The sequence below is a fragment of the Dermacentor silvarum genome, chromosome 11 (genome assembly GCF_013339745.2).
Source record: "Dermacentor silvarum isolate Dsil-2018 chromosome 11, BIME_Dsil_1.4, whole genome shotgun sequence".
Lineage (NCBI taxonomy): Eukaryota > Metazoa > Arthropoda > Arachnida > Ixodida > Ixodidae > Dermacentor > Dermacentor silvarum.
The window spans coordinates 21,949,517-21,967,275 of NC_051164.1; positions in this window are offsets into that span (position 1 = coordinate 21,949,517).

Here is a 17,759-nt window from a genome sequence, read left to right on the forward strand (position 1 = left end):
GTTGTTTGAGCTGTGTCCGAGCTGAAAAAGATAAAAAGGATAAGCAAATAACTTGAATTGCAAGAGCTCACGCAATATACTGTCTGGGCACGCTTCAGCGTAGTTATTCCTTGCACGAACATCTGTATATAAAGAAAGACCGTTTCGCGTCCCCGCGCTAATCGCAGGCAACTGCGGAGCGAGATTAAACATGGCGGCCGCCATAGCAGACGGCGTGATTGTCGCCACCCTGTACTGAGCGGCGGGCGAGGAGAACATGGAGACACCGTAAGCAGGGGGGAATGAAAGCAAGACGCTTGCTCCCACACTTAACAGCTAGGCTTGTGAATTGTTCCATTGATTTTCGTTCATTAGATAGCAGTGAGTACTGCTTTGTTTTACTTGCATGACCTTAAATTTCGTTGAATAGCGTCTTATATGGGGCGTTCTTTTCCCCGTTATCACCCGGATCATGCAGCGCAACTAATGTTTTTGAGCTGTGTTCCTCTAAGATCCGGACATTCCTTGCACGAGAAATTGAATTGAATATTTGCCTAAGTAACACGCTTACGATTCTTAGTCTACGGCACATATTGCAATTCACGAGTTGTAGCCGGTGAGTTCAACGAATTCTCAGGATCAGCTTCAAGAGAACGCGTTCCAATAATTTTTCGCGAAACGCAATGGTGTTCCAGTAATTTTTTAACTGCAATGTATAAAGAAGCGTTCTGTTAAAAATTATCAGTGAAGCGACAGTGAATTCTTATCGCACGTTTAACAGCACCTATTTCAAAACAGCTGCCAGTTTCAAAATTTGTTCTGGCGCATGTGCCTTGTGAGATCACTGGCTTTAATTGGTATGTTGCAATAAGAGCACTAGAATAATTAGCTTGGAAGTTTATGGATAAGAATTTGTTAATTATTAAATTTTACATTTTGATTTCCAGTGTAAGTAATGCCCGACTCTTCGAGTAATCGTGTTCAATGAGTCGATTTGTGTTGTATGTCACAGTAGATTTTTCAAAATTCTGCTAATGGCAAAAAAAAAAAAACTTGTTGCACAGCATCTGCCGGCAGAGCCAGTATAACTTCTGCAGAAGCAGCGGGAAAACAGGCGCCATTCCTTGTCGCAAGACCTACGGTACTCACTACCTCTCTCTGTACAGCAAGATTGACTTTGTTTTGAGGGTTCAATGACTGCTTGTGCCGACAGCACTCAGTCTCATATCAAGAAAAAGGCTTTTTTTTACGAAGTGTACAAAAAATAGAAAGATTGAAAGTTTTTTATTGAATTTTCTAATCTCTTATTAAACTCCTGGTTTGCATGATCTAAGTTTCTGTTGTTCATTCTCGCAGATACAAGATATTCGTGTTTTCTGTCCCTGAGGACATGATCGACGATTTCTGACTAAGAATACTTTGATGTCTGGGCTCATAATGGAAACTCTGAATTTATCTGTTATTTGTTTTTTATTCGCTAATCCTTTTTATTGCAGTCGCTGTACGAGGAGAACGTCATGTTCACGGAGAATGTTGGCGACATCTTAGGTAAGTTACAGCTTTTGCAGCAAATAAGAACTAAGGGCGTCAGAACATTCGATATCTCGAATACCAATTAAATCGTCCTTGTTATTTGATGTCTTGACGCTCCTTATGCTTCCAGACAGCATAGAAATTACATCACTTATGAATATAGTACTACTAAAAGTAGATACCATTATAACCGCTTTATTTCTTGAAGCCAACTCTCTAGAGACATATGGCGCCAACTAAATGCGATATTTGGCAGAATTACTCCATGTGCCTATTTTAACGATAATGAAAGAAAAGGTGAAAAATTTTGGGGCGAGACTAGGAAATGCATTCAATTATTCATCTTTACCGCTTGACCTAAATGCAGCCGCACTGTGAGTTTCTGCGGTCAGTTTCTGCGGCCAATACCTGCGGGGAGTTTCTGAATATAATGTTATTACAACCTACACGAGTTTAAATAACAGCCCAGCCACAGATAGATGTGTGCTCAGATAAAACCGATTAAATTACTGACTGACTTGATGAAGCATTGCTTAACGCATATAATTAATATTTGTCTTCCATCTTAAGCATTTCTTCGCAAAACAGAATGCGAAAATGTTGCAGTAATTTACAAAAAAGTATATAAGAATTGTCTAACGAACTACGGCCCAACACCTTCATTCTACCAGTTCTTTTCAAAAGATTTCAAAAATAATTTTAACGTGCTTAATTTCATTTAATCATCGCTTCAACGTTCCAACTGATTAGCCAGTATGGCTTCAGCAAAGAGAAATCTACCGAGCTCGCACTGCTCATGCGAAAAGAAATTACATGAAATGTTTGGAAGTCAGAACTTGGTTCTTGTCACTTTCCTGGATTTAACAAAATGCATTCGTTCATATAATCGCAAAATACTTCTATAAACATTATAGCACATAGCGTTCTAGGGAAATATGTGCCACATATGCCACTGCTGTACCGTTTTTTAGGGGGCCGAGCAGGGCTGACGTGCCTCGCATGGGCTCCGCATTCGACAAAGCTTTTCCAGAATCAGGAATGCTTTTCAGGTGCCAAAATTGGTCTCTATTGAAAGCTAACTTAACTCGCCGAAGCTGCCGGTGAGTGCCTCAAACCTCATCTTTCTTGTGGAACTGTACAAACTTCGACTCCGGGTGAGCGGCGGAACGCCGCTTCGCTAGCCCTAACGCCACCGGCACCGGCGTAGGGCTCGCGCACGTACGAGTCTCTTCGGCAACGACATGGCATATCAGGTGAGCGGCATGGATCTGCCCGCCACCGAATTCAACCCAGAAGAATGGAGTGAAGTCCTCTATGCGCCCTAACACGTTCGCCTAGGCAGCAATCCAAGGAAACTGAACGAACGCAGTCAAGCAAAGCGGCGTCCGCTGACGGAAGGCAAGCAAGGAAAACGGCGTCAGCTCCAAGCGTTCCCTCAGAAGTCGACGGGACTGCTGCGGCGTGTCTTCGCATAAGACCAGTGCCACGGTTGCCAGTCGATGACTTCAAGATCGTGTTTCGTCCAAGTGCGGGCGTCAATCTGGCCCATTACAACGACGGAGAGTTACGGGCGGCTGTACTCGCCAATAGCGAGCTGCACTCTGCAGTTGCCGAGGAGGAACTCATGTGCACCAACCTGCCCAAGAAAATCTTCACGGTATCTACTTCCTGCGCAGACCGGGTTGCCAACTACGCCAAAATCAGAGACCTCACGCTACGCGGCAACAAACTGGCATTCCATGCATACATAGCTCCGCCGGATGGGGCACGACCAGGAATTATCTACCGTGCCTGGAGCAGCGAGTCGCCGCAGGACTTGCTCCGAGAATTACTTAGGGCGGATCCCCTCCTACCAGTTGTGCAGGCCAGGGACATGGGGCGTACCTCCCGCTCTGTGCTCATTCACTTCATGGCCGAGGAGCTTCCACCCTCGGTGAAAATGTTTGGCATCCTTTACGCCGTCTTCAACTTCCGCCCGAAAGTGGAGGCCTGCGTAAACTGCAGACAAGTCGGCCACAGACGCGATGTATGTCCTCTGCCGAATCGCCTCACCTGCCCAGGCTGTGGTCTGAAGCACCCGGCGGACCACCCCTGCACTCCGGAGTGCGTCGTCTGTGGGGACGCCCACATGACGGGCGACAGGGCATGTAAGAAACACTTCCAACGTGGTAACAGTCGTCCCTCTCGTCCACGACAGACACAGCAACAGCAGAAGCAGCAGCGGCACGAGTTTCAGCTCGAGAAGGAGTCCTTACCAAGAATCGAAGACAGAAACCGTGGCAGCGGAAGCAAAAGTCCTGGACGAAGTGGATCCTGGAGCTCCCCTGGGAGCCAATCCGGAAAGGTGAGCTGGGCAGATCAAGCCTTCCGCTCCAGTAGAGCACACTCCGAATCTAGAGAAAATTTTAAAACTCAGGAGACTATCGAACGTCTAACTAGAGAGAATCAGGAGTTAAAGCAACGGTTGGCTCTGGTGCTGGAACGTTTAAGTACACACACAGTTCCCCCTCAACGCCCTGCCCGTCCCTACCTATCTCCACCTCCACTTCGGAGTCTGATATGGCAGCCCAATCAGAGACCGATCCCACAGATTCCACTCCCCAACCCGCAAAAAAGAAAAGAACGCAACCGCCCGAATCCTCGGATGAGGACCCCAAATGCACGAGTAAAAAAATCCGTAAAGAACACAGGGAACTGAAACAAAAGGTTGACCTAGGCTTCACTCAAATAACAGAACGCTTTAATAAGATTGAGAACATTCTCGATATGCTAGTTGCTCGGCTCCCCCCCCCCCCCTTTGGAAGCTCTGCCACAATCCCCCCCCCCCTCTCAAGCGCTTTCGCAACCATAATCCCCTCCTGCACCCTTGCCGCACCCTCCCTCTCTTCGCTCTGCATATGGCAATGGAACTGCCGTGGATTAAAAAAAAAGAGAGACAATCTCTCACTTTACATACAGCAGTCTACACCCACCCCTGATGTCATCTCCGTACAGGGGCCTTTAAAAGCATGCATACTCATCGGCTATCGGGCTGTACACTCCCATCCTACTTCCCCGTGGGCCACCACATATTTCCAGAGGAATATCTCTTTTATAGCTCACGACCTCTCCGACCTTTACTCCGATTGCATTCTGCTCGAGCTCCTCCCGCGTCGTACAGGACAAGCCGCATATTTTATTTTGAATATCTATTCTCATCCTAAAGATGACCTCACTGCCGTATTCCAAGCATTTGATAGGGCCATCCAAATAGCAAGTTCCGCTCTTATATTGGTAACGGGTGATTTTAATGCACCGCACGTAGACTGGGGATACAGGAGAAACACTCGCAAGGGCACCAGCCTCTTTCAGTACATTCAGCGAAATAGGTGCACCCTAGTCACTGATTGCACGTTAGCCACACGCATTGGCAACAGTGTGAGCAGAAATACCACCCCAGACCTTACGTTTAGTAAAAACGTTCGACAAGCTAACTGGATGCACACAGGAGTTAACCTCGGCAGCGATCATTATATTCTAACAATTACGTTACCGTGTGAAAGTTTACGCCCAAAGTTCCACCTCAAATCTATTGTCGACTGGGACAAGTTCCGCGAAATCCGACTCCAAAAACCGGCCGCAGAAATTCATAATTACGAAGAATGGGCTTCTAAGCTCCAACGGGACGTAGCTCTTAGCGAAAAAGTGGCCCCGGCAGAACATATCCGCGATCCAGTAGACAGTAGGCTACTCCACCTATGGGAGGCCTATCAGAATATGGAGAAACGATGGCTCAGGCAAAAACATAATCGCACATTAAAACGGAAAATGGCGCAAACGCTACAGCTCGTCACCGAACACGCGGCCGAGCTTTCGTCGCAGCAATGGACTCAGATATGCAACCGACTTGACGGCACTCTATGCAGGAAGAACTCGTGGTCCCTTCTTCGCCATATGCTAGACCCGTGCTCCTCGCGCTCGGAAAATAATAAGCAAATCACCAAACTCCTGTTCCAGGTAGCGAAACAAGGGCTAGACCTTGAGGCTGCTCTTAAAGCCACATACTTCCCCGATCTAAAGCAGGAATCAACACCGACCTATACAGGAGCCCCCAATTCAGACTTGGACGGCCCCCATCACCGAAGCGGAGGTATGGGCCGCACTAAGCAAACTTCGCACCACATCCGCACCAGGACTAGATGGAATCATTAACAAAGCACTCCGAAATTTTGACAACAAATCATTGGCCACTCTCACCAGTTACATGAATCAGCAATGGGAGCAGGGCACGCTGCCCCAGGAATGGAAATCAGCTAAGGTGACTTTCATCACCAAAAATAACAAGCCCTTAGACCTTAAGAATATGCGACCAATCTCTCTTACCTCATGCAACGGAAAACTGATGGAGCATGTGATCCTAAGTCGCCTTAACCGCTACATGGAGAAAGAACAACTCTTTCCCGCCACCATGCTTGGCTTCCGAGCGGGACTCTCAACTCAAGATGTCATGTTACAGCTTAAGGAAGACGTGCACAATCCCGTTTTCCCACACATTACCAGAGCCATCCTTGCATTGGACCTGACCAAGGCATCTGATAATGTTGCTCACTTCGCCATTTTACAATCTCTGAGTGACCTTAACGTGGGCTCTCGCACGCACCGGTATGTTGCTGCCTTTCTCAGTAACAGGCACGTCTGGCTACAATTAGGCACATTCAAAACCAACTCTTTCACGCTAGGAAGCAAAGGCATGCCCCAGGGAGCAGTTCTTTCCCCGTTTATTTTCAACATTACTCTTCTTCCGTTAGCGCGAGAACTTGCCAAAATTCCTTCTGTCAATCACTCCTTGTACGCAGATGACATGACCATCTGGGTCAATTCTGGCAACTATGGCGAAATCGAATCAAAACTAGAGTTGGCCGTTCACACTGTTGTTAAGCACGCCAATTGCATCGGTCTAAGCTGCTCGGCGGCTAAATCAGAACTCCTAGTGATGAACCTAAAAAAACGGGATATCTCTAACATTCAAGTCACACTAGATGACACTCCCATCCACAGGGTTAATAAAATCAAAATCTTGGGTCTCAATATTTCAGACAATGGCTCCAACGCTGAAGCCATAAAATTATTCCGCACTGCGATTCTCAATACAGCTTCACTAATTAAGCGCATCTCCAATCGTCATCGCGGCATGCGAGAAGCAGACACACGTCGCCTCGTTTAGGCCCTATGCCTTTGCAGAACAACTACTCCATCCCTTACCTCTACCTCACACCCACGGAAACCGAGCAACTCAACAGACTCATCCGCACTGCCTATAAAACTGCTCTTCATCTTCCTAAATCAACGCCCACAGAGAAACTCCTTCAACTGGGTGTGCACAACACCCTGGGAGAGCTCGTAGAAGCGCACCTCATAGGTCAATATCAAAGGTTGTCACATACGCAAACTGGTCAAATACTTCCGCACTGACTCGGAATCAACCTACCCGGTCATACCACGGCCACGCGCTCTCCTCCCACTGCTGTTAGCAATAACCTCTGCATTATGCCACTTCCCAAAAACAGCCACCCGGAACATAATCGAGCAAGACGGGAAGCTAGAGCCAAGGCTCTGCAGAAGAGCTACCCTCCTCATTCACAGGCAGTCTATGTAGACGCGGCTGAATATTCAGACCGGCCAGCTTTCGCATTAGCCGTTGTAGACAGATTCCAAAACCCCATTGTCTGTGCGTCGATTCCAAATTTGACAGAATCCCTAGAAGCGGAAGAGGCAGCAATTGCCTTAGCAAGTGCTCCCTCCTCCGCTAAGTATATTTTCTCAGATTCAAAAACCGCAATCAGTAATTATGCCAATCGCAAAATCCACTCCCCGGCTGCTAAAATACTCGAATCAAATCCCCCTCCTAATTGCCTTATCACTCTCCTTTGGGTCCCTGCACACAGCGAACACCCAGGCAACATGGCCGCTCACACCCAGGCCCGAGCACTCGTCAACCGGGCTGAGAGCGACCCGCCTTCGTCCCGCAGTGCAAGAGATTGACTCCTCAGCTACCATGACCTCACCCTGCTCTACAGAAATTCCCGCCTAATCTACCCCCCGCCGCATAAATCTCGTCCCAGAAGTGACCAGGCTTTGTGGCGAAGAATTCAAACGGCCACAGTTACGACCCCTTTCCTTCTGTCGATTATTACACACGGGGAAACTTCTCCTCACTGCCACTTTTGTCCTAGCACCAGAGCTGACTTTGCCCACATCTTTCTAAATTGCCCGAACAAGCCCAAGCCCCCGTGGCGAGGGTCAGAACACCAGGAGCGACGGGAGGCTGCTCTGCGCAGCTCGCAACCGGACTTACAGCTTCGGACAGTGGCCTGGGCCAGAGGGGTCGCCGAAGCACAAATGTGCCCGGCCATCTAGAGCGGCCTGAGGGCCCATCGTCGTCCTGCTTCCATATCTCCCCCCCCCCCCCCCCTCACATGATTCTCTCGTGAATCAATCAAGTTTGCCCACCCACCACCCACCAGTCGCTTTCTCTCATCGCATGGACTACGGAGATGTCAAATACTTGAGCCTTCCGACTGACTCCCGGCCATTTTCGCCAAGTTTGCATCTCTCCTTCCTGGAAGCATTGGAGGCGAAAGGCCGCCGGAAGGCGTCGGAGGCCGCGTTCGTCTCCGACGCCTGGCCACTGCAGCCCCGGTGGCCCCGCGTCTGTGCAGCGTTCATCACTTCCACGTTCAACGCATTGTGACTTTCTTCAACGCTTGCCTCCATGGCGTCTAAGCCTGATTCTGAAGGTTGGACGCTTGTGAATCGGCGGAAGAACACGCCGTTCAACAAGCCTACAGCCACCACTAGCTTCACGTCCCGACTTCAGGACCACAAGGTCATCTTGCGACCGCAAGGAGGCTTTGTCCTGACCACCCTGCGACCGGCCCAACTCATGTCTGCGGTGAGTGCTGCTGCTTCCCTCACCGACAACGAATACAAAGAAACGCAAGTCTAAATACAGGAACACAAGAACCTGGCTGTCTTTGTGTCCACACGGAACTCTGTAGCCCAAAAACTTGCCCAGCTCACTACTCTGACCATTCAAGGCACCTCCCACCAAGTGTCCATCTATCTGGCACCGCCATACAATTCCTGCCGCGGAGTTGTACACGGGATCGAAGCCCACACGACCTCAGCAGAATTAATGGCCAACCTGGACGCCCCGGGTTTCACGATATTGTCTGCCCGGATGACGGGAAAGACGGAAACAGCTCTGATAACTTTTCATAGCGCTATAATACCATACACCGTGCTCTATTACAGGGCAATATACTGGTGTAAGCCACACTATCCCCGTGCGCAACAATGCACAATCTGCCTTAAACTCGGCCACAGGGCTGACGTTTGCCCTACGCCACAGCACCTTCGGTGCCCATCTGCGCTGTCGCTATGCCGGTGCGCAATGCCCCTCACCCATGTGCCCCGAACTGCGCCAACTGCAACGGTGCTCACCCTGCTACAGATCCAGCCTGCTCAAGTACACAGGCAGCAAACAAAGCTGCTTATCAAGCTACCCGACTCCGGCGTGCACCGCGCCCACCACCACCACAGTTTACACCAGACGTGGCCGCTTCCAGATCCAACACACCTCAGCGCCGTTCGCCCAGCCGCTCTAGAAGCAGGACTCCTGACTCATCTCGCCGGCGATCCAAATCCAAAACTAAGAGAAGCCACAATTCGCGCGGCAAGTCGCGACCTCGACCTTCCAGTGCCAACCCTCCGAGAGCTGCGGGTCCGAGGCTCCTGTCGGAGACCACAGTGCCTCCGCCTCGTGTAAGTTGGTCGGCCACTTCAACCACCTCTCTTTCATCCCCTGCATATTCACAACGTCTAGCTACTCCGCCTAACCCCCCAACACCATCATCTTTGCTTAACCACACCCCTGTAACTACGACTTCACAGCCACCTAACCCCACCCCTGTAACTCCTACTTCACAGCCGGCCCCCATGGATATACCAGAGCCTACTGACACTGATCCTATGCCTAGCTTAGCGGCTCGCGTCACCCGGCTTGAGCAGCGCCTTGACACTCTCACCACATTACTCGAACAGACTGTGCATCCGGCCTCTACGAAGGATCGACCTACAGGCCTTGAAGTCGCCATTGCCAAATTGACAGACACTGTAGCCGAACTCGTAGCACGCCGACCGAAACGGGCGCGCCGCCTCCCTTTAGCGGGATGCAGCACAACTTCATCCCGTCAAGTTAGCCCAAGACACAGTGATGGCGAAATGTAACGCGCAGGTACTTGCCACACCAAGCGCCTGTTAGGAACTCACGGTGTGGCATTGGAACTGCCGTAGCTTCAGAAAGAAGCGTGGAAGCCTCATACAGTATCTTCAAACACACATTTCTCCACCAGACGTCATATTTCTTCAGGAACCTCGCAGCCTTCCTAGTATACCTGGATATGTAGTATAAGCTGCACATAAAGATCCCAATCGGGACCACCTCGTAGCCACGCTAGTGAGGCGGGTACATGCGGTGGTCGACTTTACATTGGATAACCAAGATATCCCACATGTCCTGCTTGAGCTTCTTCCCAGCAGCACCCGCAAGCGCAACACACAACCTCTCCGCCTACTTAATGTCTATAGCCGCCCCAAAGAACGCCATGCACGTTTCGACACAATGTTTGAAGTAGCGCGGTGTAAGGGTAGAGCTACACTTATCGCGGGTGACTTCAACGCCCCTCATACCACTTGACCATAACCTCATGACACACCCAAAGGCCGCAAGCTCCACACTTTGATCCAGCAGCACAACATCACGCTACTTACTGACCCATCGGTACCAACTCGTCTTGGCACAAGCGTTTCTCGGGACACATGCCCAGATCTTACCCTTTATCATGGTCGTCATCACTGCACCTGGCACAACTTCGACGAGTATTTAGGTAGTGACAGCTCAATCATTGCTACCCGAGTTAATACAAAAGACTTCGTGGGGGAGGCACGCCAGATCCGAATAACAGACTGGCCTGCCTTCCGCGCAGCCTCTGGCACCACGTCCGCAACCGACACGCTTACCGATTGGGTGCAGAAACCCGGCTAGAAGTTCACACGCGCACCCTCACCATAACGCCTGATGCACCAGACATAGATGCCCACCTCGTCCACTTATGGGACGCGCGCCGTAGCTTAACCAAACGGTGGCGCCGCCAGCGTCATAACAGGAAGCTGAGACCGCATCGCACAGCTCTCTGCTGAGGCTGTTCGTTACGCTGAGAGCCTTACCAGTCAAAACAGCCACTTACTTTGTGATAAACGTAATGGCAATCTCACTACTGCGCGTACCTGGTCTCTGCTACGCCATCTATAGTGCCGGGTCAAGCAAAATCAGAGAAATCCAGAAGCATTAGAAAACTTCTCCACACAACTAACATTGCAGATACCGAATGCGTTGCACAGTTACGACAGCGTTAACTCCCACCACCAGACGCGCCACGGTACGCGGAATACACCCAACACACTGGCTTATCTTAACGCGCTTATAACTGTCACTGAGCTTCGCGCAGTGCTCGCCGACATTCGCCGTAACACATCCCGTGGTCCCGACCGAATCCGCTATTCGTTACTTTATAACCTCTCTGATTCTCACACCAATCAACTTACGACTTACTTGAATGAGGTATGGGAATCCGGTACCTTACCAAAAGAGTGGAAAGAGGCCACAGTAGTTCTCATCCCCAAGCCAGGAAAACCCCTCTCCTTAGAGAACATGCGCCCGATTTCTCTCACCTGGTGCCTTGGCAAAGTGCTCGAGAAAATTGTGCAGCTCCGCTTGCATAAATTTATTTCTGACACCTGTGCACTTCCCGACGCCCTTTATGGTTATCGTGGTGGCATATCAACACAGGACATAATGCTGCGCCTGAAACACGATGTCATAGACTTACCAAGTTCTGCACAGTACTGCGCCGTGTTAGCCATAGACCTCAAGGCGGCGTTCGATAACCTCTCCCACGATTTGCTTCATGAACAGTTAGGAGCTACTGGATGCGGTGCGAAAGTGTATAACTATGTCCGAAACTTTCTTCGTGACCGATCTGCCAGCCTTGTCATCGGTGATCTCCGCTACCCTACTGAACCTGCCTCAAACCGCGGCACTCCGCAAGGATCCGTGCTATCTCCACTCCTATTCAACCTTGCCATGCGAGGTCTCCCTCCCCTCCTCGATCAGATCTCGGATGTTCGTCATGCTCTTTACGCAGACGACATCACTGTCTGGGTTACGACAGGCTCCATCATCCTCGGACACATTAAAACCCAGTTGCAGGAAGCAGCTACCACCCTAGAGCAATACGTCCGGCGTGGAGGTCTCACATTTCCCCCTGCCAAGTAGGAGCTACTCGTTGTCACAAAACACGCTAGCGGACAGAAAGACTTGTCTCTTAACATCACATTAGATGCGAAACCCGTTCCGCGTAAATCGTCCATAAAGGTGCTTGGTTTCACTTTACAAGCCAACGCCAAAGCAACACATACCGTTCGCCAACTTACCACCCAATGTAACCAAATCATGCATATGCTTCGGCGGGTGTCTAATCGCCGACATGGCTTCAAAGAGGCTGATGCCTTAGACCTTGTACAGGCCTTGATACACTCACGCCTACTATACCACCTACGTTATCACAACCTAACTTGCACTGAACGCGCACGTATGTCTACCCTACTACGGAAAGCGCAGAAACTTGCACTTGGCCTTCCTATACACACGGATACCCTTAACCTCGAGCGACTCGGGGTGACTAACACTTTAGAGGAACTTATATAAGCCCACCACGCCGCCCAGCTGACGCGCTTGAGTTCTACACCTCGGGGACGGAATCTTCTTAGTTCACTTGGTTACCCACCCAGCCCTAGTGTCCTTACATCTACGGGCCTTTCCCCAGCAGCGCGTGCCAAGCTCACGGCATCTCCTATTCCCCGCCATATGCACCCTACTCGCCATGCTGCCCGCCGGGATCATCGGTCGCGTTACTTGCGACGCGAATATCCCGTGGGCTGCAGCCTGTTCGTGTGCTCTTCACTGACGCCAGCCCAACGGATGAACGCGGGGAAGTCACGGTAGTAGTAGACTCTGATCTCATGACCGTATTCGCAGCCTCGGAACGTACATTAACCGACATCTCGCTCCTGCAAGAACGCGCGATTGCTAGGGCAATCCTTTCCACCTCTTCTCTCCCTCCTTCTACCCCCAATCATATTCTCACAGACTCGCAGGCAGCTTGTCGGCGTTTTCTTTTCAACACTTTACATCCTACTACCACGTCCATACTAGAGTCCTTCCTATCATCCACCTCGCATACTTTTCGGTTGTTCTGGGTGCCTGGGCACGCAGCGATTCCCGGTAATGAGCGCGCTCATGCGCTGGCCCAAGAACTCTCACACCGAGCCGCTGGGGATCGTTCTGCCATCATCCGACCGCAACCTTTCTCGTACGCATCCCAACTTGCGGAGATACGACTAACTCGGCAACACTACCCCCCCCCCCCCCCCCCCACTCATCCTTCCCTTACTCGCAGACAGGCTGTCTGTTGGCGACAACTACGGACTAATACTTTCCCGATGCCCCTTTTCTATTGCTACCTCTACCCCTCCCGTGGTCCAGCTCAATGCCCGCACTGCGGTGACCGCCCCACCCTACTGCATATGGTCTGGCTTTGCCAAGACATTCCTCACGTCCCTCCCGTTCCAAACCCCACGCTCACTTCCTGGGAGGAGCGGCTGACCGACGCGACGGAAACTTGCCAGCAATGGCTGGTCGACCGTGCCGAGGCGGTGGCTGCTACCTATGGGGCCCCGGACTATGGGCTCCACCTTCGAGGCACAACTGGTCTCGATATTGTAATAAAGTTTATTATCTCTTGCCGCAGTGACTTTTTTGTTATAGTTTTGTATGTTTTATCGATTTGCTTTATGCATATAATTAAGCTCTTTGTTTCTAGTGTTTTTTTAGTTTTCTGTAGTTTTCTCGCATTTCCTGCATATTATAGGGTTGATACCACTGAATGCCATGATCTGGGGCACTGACTCAGTAAAGCTTTCTCGTGCTTTTTGTCCGTGCTCGAAATATCTGACAACTGCTGAATTAAACTGAATTGACGTGAAAATTTAACTTGCTTGATTTTCCTAGATTCAACAATTCACTATTCGGTATTGGTGATCATTCGTTCCTGTTTGACTATAATGGATAACAACACTTGGAGCCCCAGGGGGGATAGGGGCTAGTGATGACTGTTCAAAGATCTATATCGAAAATCTTATTTTGTCCCTTTTAGTACTCGCTCGGTTCTGCTTTTCTCCGAAATCATTGGCGCGTTATGTATCATCTGTACACGGCCGTATATACTGAGTGCTGACTTGCATTACTTACCTTTCATGTCTTGAGTCAAAAGGAGTTCAAGCAGCTAGAAAGCCTATAAGAATTAGTGATTAACCTCAGCTAGCCCTAAATCCCTTATTATATTGGCTTTTCTATGAATAAGTTTCGGCGTGTGTTCGAGTTTTAGCCAGCATCGGAGACAGTCTATGCTGACACATCATACGACAGCTTCGAGCCCCGTACCTGGAAGCCGATGATGGTGATGATGATTTATTGGGATTCCCTTTGATATGGGGCCGTCACCAATAGTCACCTAGCCTGATTCATTTAATCAGGTATACTGTACATGTTTTTCATTCTAGCATTTTTGTATACGTCTCCATAATCTTTTTTTCTCCATAACTTCTCTAGCTACCTTGTATCGCAACCTATGCCTGTAACGAATCTAGTCGTATCAATTTCTTCCCCGATTTTTTTCCACCAATACTCTAAACGCCTCTTGCTTATCTCGACTTCTGACCGGTTGATGTTTCCGTCCAATTTAAATCCAAGCGCTTCTGGGAGGTGTACGTTACCTCCTGATCTCACTGGGTGAAACCCTGCACATTCCATTAGAATATGCTGAGTGGTCTCGCGGTTTTTGCTGCAGCATACACATGTCTCGTCTTGTTGCGAATATTTGCTCTGGTATTTTTTGTACTCGGGCAACTACCAGAGCCTCAAATAGCCAGGCTGCCCTTCGTGTTATCGTACAGATTTTCACTTCCAATTTCATTCTTACCATTGTAAATCTCCATGGTCTTTTTTTTTTCAATTCTTTGGATCGATTTCGCTGATGCTGTTGCTCTCGCTTTCTTTCTGATGACTCCTAGTGGTCTATTTACATTTTCAGTTACACTTTACTTGGTTGCCAACTTTCTTGACCTCTTTCTCCAGTCTGTGTGCACGCTTTTCAGGTACAGATACTTGTGCACTTTAGCCGCCCATGTTCCTGAGTATTTCTTCAAAACTAATTTTGCACTGCGCTTCTCTGGCTTCAAAAGAGGCCCAAACCACGTCACCCGGAACTGTCTCATTTGTGGTTCGACTGTGGGCTTCCAAAGCCCACCCAATCTATTTTTTCATGTACGTCTATCACCATTAGGTCTAGTCATTCGTACACCGTTTTTGACACACTCGATACATGACTGCCTGTTTTCGCATTGTCTACCGATCTTTTGTTAACCGCCGACCCCCACAAGATATCTGATTTGAAGCGCAAAATAACATTTGCGAACGTTAGCATCCAGAATCCCTTAGAAGCGCCATTGTATCTTTTGTAAATGTTATGCACCCAACGTTCACTTGTGTATTTAATTTTCTTTTGCACAAACTTATCGCCCCTCTTTTCTTTTCTCGATATTTGTTCAATCTAAGGAGCATGTCTTCTTCGAGTATGCCCAACTTCTTGGCTTCTGGATGATCCCTTGGTGCCTGCTTAAGCTCTTTTATAGCTTGGTTTATCTCCTTGTTCCACCACTTAAGTGGTTTCCGTTTTCCAATCCAATAGTTTTATTGCCGTGTCTATCTTAGCTCCTGCTGCATAATCTCTACCAGTTTATTATATTCCCAGTCTGTTGCAGGAAGCGCCTCCAGTTTCCTCTCTATGTTTTTTTTTATTGCGATAGCAATTATATGGACACTTGAACCGGATTTCTGCCGTCGGCGTCGTCGTCGCCGTCGTCGTCGCCGTCGCCGTGAGGTTCCGTATAGATAAAATCTTCGCCGCGCGCCGTATGCCCCAGAGGCAGCGTGCGGGGACGCGCGCTATCACGGAGAGCGAACGCACTCAATCTCCCACGCGCAAGCAAGGAAGCGGAAAGCCAGCGCAGGAGGGAGCAGGGAGGGGGGCACTTCTCTGCCAACAACCGCGCTCGTCGCTCGTCCGCACAGTCTCTTATCTCTCCCACGCGCAAGCAAGGAAGCGGGAAGCCAGCGCCGGAAGGAGCGGAGGGGGGGGGGGGGGGGGCACTTCTACGCTGCCAACAACCGCGCTCGTCGTTCGTTCGACCGCACCGTCTCTTATCTCCACACGGCTCTGACCTTTATGCGCATTCGCCGCTCAGTTTCCGTTGAAGCGATAGACCGCACGTACCTTCGCCCGCTGCTGCGGCGTATATATCCGCTCGCTGCCAGCGTTTTGACGGTCGTTGTCTGCAGTCATTCAGTGCGATATATTCATGTTTGTTTGTGCGCGCTCACACCACGCTTGTTCAATCAGTTAGTAATAGTCGGGCCACATTTTCCAACGCACGCTACACATGCAATGCTGCCCGGGTCGGCAGTGCAGCGCTACAGGTGTGTCCCTTCGCACGCGCTGCCCACGGGAAGCGCTTCTCATCAACACCACCGTTTCACACGCGCCTTCTCGTGGTCATCGAGTCTCTCTTCATGTCGGTCTACTTGCGCCGCAGCACACCTGCTTACTTAATCAGCTCATGTTTACTACAACTCATATTGCTACCAAAGCCGCTCACCTTACTTCGTATGACATTGCTGTGTTGCTATCGCATTCATTGCTTCGCCCTTAGGGCGAAACTGTGACATTTTTTTTTTTGCGATTCCTGTTATGTGCTTTTCATCATTTTTTTTGTTCCGATGCTATTGGTACATGTTTTTCGTTAGTATCTCTGCCAAATTATATGGTTAAAATTTATCGTCGCTACCCAAGCTATTTCTTCATGTACGTCTATCACCATTAGGTCTAGTCATTCGTACACCGTTTTTGACACTAAGGCTTACTCGATACATGACTGCCTGTTTTCGCATTGCCGTATTACCTATCCATGATACTTATTCTCCATCATGTTAACTACTATAAGGTTCCGTTCATCATACAGATCCAGCACTAGGGAACCAGGATAATCCGTATATCCGAGTAATGCGCAAATGAAGGATTTACGTCATGTGCGCATTCATATGTCCTACTAAAATCAGGCCGTCACCCCAACTTGACACCACCTCGCGTCCGCAAAAAAAAAAAAAAAAAAAAAAAAAAAAAGCTTCGGAAAGCACATATCATCGCGATTTCGAATACAAATAGCTTTCTTAGGCCCATTTCGGGGTAGGTGAGACGTTGGTCGGAATGCGCGAGAAAAGGAGATAAAAGGGCGCGTTACTCGGACATCCGACTTGCGAAGAGGAGAGCTGGGGGTGTAGCGGCTGGGGGGCGTAGCTTGTGCGTTCTGACGTGACCAAGATGCGCGGAAGGGCGGGTAGAAAGGGAGGGTTGCTTTTTCTCGCTATCTCGCTCGCTCGTCGCGCGAAGGAGCGGGCTGTCGGTCAAGCTAGTGCGCAGGAGACACGGGAGGTAGGAGGAGGTGGCTGTCGATTGTACACCGTGGTCGATTGCTAGCTCGTCGTGAGAAGGGCAGGGAAAGTGCTCGTGCTCTCAGCCAAGCTAGTTGACAGGAGAGGGCGGAGGTGAGGCTTTCGCTGGCTCGCTCGTCGCGGGAAGGCAACGCAAAGGGCGCGTGCTCTCGGGCAAGTGAACTAATGGGAGGGGCCGGAAGGAGGACGCGAGGCAGGTGCTCGCTCGCTCATCGCGAAAAGGGAAAGAGAAAGAGGGCATGCCCTCGCGCAAGCGATTTGCTCGAATCGGCTGTAGGGAGGAGGGGACCCTGTAGCTCGCTCGCTCGCTGCGGAAAGGCGAGAGAAAGGGCTCTCGGGAAAGTGACTTGCTGTGAGGGTAATAAAACACAAGGAGAGCCTCTCGCTCGCTCGTAAGCATGCTCACTGGTCACGGGAAGGCGAGGGAAAAGAATCGTGCTCTCTGGAATGCAGCTTGGCATGAGGGAACGGTGAGAGGAGGAGAGGCTGTCTCTCGCTCGTCGCGGGAGGGCGATGGAAA